The sequence below is a fragment of the Lactuca saligna genome, chromosome 5 (assembly GCF_052625555.1).
Source record: "Lactuca saligna cultivar CGN05327 chromosome 5, ASM5262555v1, whole genome shotgun sequence".
In the NCBI taxonomy this organism is placed as follows: Eukaryota; Viridiplantae; Streptophyta; class Magnoliopsida; order Asterales; family Asteraceae; genus Lactuca; species Lactuca saligna.
Window position 1 is genome coordinate 17,904,850 of NC_136421.1, and position 2,900 is coordinate 17,907,749.

Here is a 2,900-nt window from a genome sequence, read left to right on the forward strand (position 1 = left end):
TCTGGATATATCAGGAGAGTGGATGCTCCTGTATTTGTGAAACTTGAACATTCCAAGTTTCATAATGTTATAGTCCAACTTCCGGAATAAAAATATTTTCTGTCAAAATATTTCAGGACTATAAATAGATTTCTGAATTTAATTAATTCATTATTCACAATTCCAACTAGAGAAAAGCCATTTCTCTCTGACGGATCTTCGGGTTTTCATCCCGGATTGTGAGTCTACTTTCCTAAATGTGTTTTAATGTTGGATATATGCTTTATAACATTGTTTACATGTCTAAAATACAAGATCCGGGAGCTTATGGCCCAAGAATGTTCTTGGGTGTAAACTCCAAAACGAGGCCTAAAAGCTTCCTAGTCCCGATTCCTTGTTAGACAACTAGTTAAGGACTTAATGTATAAACATTTGAGGCTAGAAATCAATCAATAACCCCTAGTTATAGGATTTTACAGCCAAGGATATCTCTTGGGCCGTAAACCCCTTTTTAGGGCTATAAGTGCCCTAAATCACCCCTAAAGCTTAAAGACCTGTACCCTCTAATGCTTGTAGCTAATTTGGACACCAAAACACTCCAAAATCATAAAGTTCTAGGAGTTTACGGCCAAGAAAAGCTCTTGGGCCGTAAACCCCTTTTTCGAGGGTTAAAGGTGCCCTAAACACCCTTAAAGCCTTAAGACAATTAACCTTGTATACTTGTGACTTGAAGGAGGAGAAAATGACATCAAAATCATCCCTTAAAGGGAGTTTATGGCCAAGGAACACCTCTTGGGCCGTAAACTCCAAGTAAAGGCACAAAGGTGTGCCTAATGTCCCCTTTAGCCTTAAGCAAAAACATGGAAGTTATCCTACATGTGCAAGTGCCTTAAATGAATTAAAACCAACACCCCATAGGAGTTTACGGCCGTAAACTCTAGGGGATATGGTCCTTTGGCCGTAAAATCCCCAAAGGAGCATTCCAAGGCCTTAAACTATTTCAAGGATTATTCCAACAAGGCTAGGCTTATTCTAGGATCAATATAGCACTTCAAAACACCCAAAACCACCAAGTGTGGAGTTCACGACCGTAAACTCAAGGAGTTATGACCGTAAACTCCAAAGGTGGGGTTTGTTGAGTGGTGAACTCATATACAAGGTCATTGGTGCATTAAACCCCTTTTTGCCTTGTCCAGTATCAACTTAGATGCAACCATTAGGACCTATAACACTTATATAAAGTGTTTACATGTTCCTAAGTGTCTCAACTTATTTTGTTAAGTTATTATTTGGATAATTAGTTATATATATGCTCATTATATGATAACTAGGCTCGTACGTGCGAACAAGTCTCCGTTTGCCACCTAGCACGGTACCCGATACATCAATCCAATCTACTCACCACAAGTGAGTTCATACCCCTTTAATTAACCTTGGAAATGCTTTTAAATGTTTTAAATACTTTATGGGGGGGGGGGGGGAATACAAGTTAAACACTTACAGTTATTACATCAATCATATGTGATTACATTAATCACATGTGATTAATAACTAGAAAACCAATGATTTTATCACTGTTCAAACTATTTATCAAACTGTTTCACTTCAAAATGTTGTATAAACTATTTTACTTATCAAATGCTTTTATTAAACTTTGTTTTACTTCTTATAAATTGCATGCCCATATATGTATAGATATATAAGTAATGTTTAAAGGGCTTAGGAAAGCCATCCGCCCTATTTCCTTTTCCTCGATTTGGATGTGGTCTGGTGGGATTTCGGGTGACCATCCGAGGGTCGTTTCAATATTAGTTATATATCATATATACATGTATAGACATAAAAGTACTTCCATATTCATACTTATCAGTACATCAATAGCTAGTTACCATCAGGGTAACACAGAACATATACAACTATACTAGAAACAGTACATATACAACTATACTAGAAACAGTACATATACAATTATACTAGAAACAATACATATACAATTATACTAGAAACATTACATATACAACTATACTAGAAACAGTACATATACAACTATACTAGAAACAGTACATATACAACTATACTAGAAACAATACATATACAACTATACTAGAACGAGAAACATTACATATACATGAACACGTTAACAATTGTGATCCACTGTGTCGGAGCATGCCTTAAATGTCATGGACCGAGTTGTAGCCAGAATTGTCTTGGAGGGAGAGCGTGAGTTTGCATATAGATCTATACTGGATTGACTATCCTACACCTTGCTGCTAGCTACAGCCGGACCTGCAGGTCTGCGGGTGCCAAACGTCATTCTGTTATTACGACCATTCATTATGTTGTTGTTACCAGTCGATAGCATGGTGCAATTTATCACATTATACCTTCATATAAATCCGGTTTAAGGTAGTTAGTACAGTAGTAGTTTTTATAATACAAAAATATAGTACTACAATGATTTACCCATTACATATTTTAGTGATAACCTCACTTAAACGTTAATGTACAAACTATATTTTGTCAAATGATAGTTACACTTGGGAAATTATACACTTTTACATCAAACGAGCATACAAAACAGTTAAGCCTTGTTAGAAGGTTACTTTAATAGAAAATATAGGTTTTTCTGAGAGATTCAAACTTTTACAAACAATTACAAACCTTTACATACATTTTACAAACTTATACTTGATACATGTTCAACCATTCTTGGATGACAAATACCGACACTAAAATACTTATGAACTCACCAGCTTAATGCTGATAAACTCTTTCAAAATAACTTGTATTCTTAGGTCATCAGTAGATAGGTACCGAGGCCAGCTTTTTAGAAGATGGAGCGCATTCAAGACTCATCTTATTATTTTGATATACATTATTTTTGGTGTGTATACTGTACAGAACACGCTTGTATTAAAATT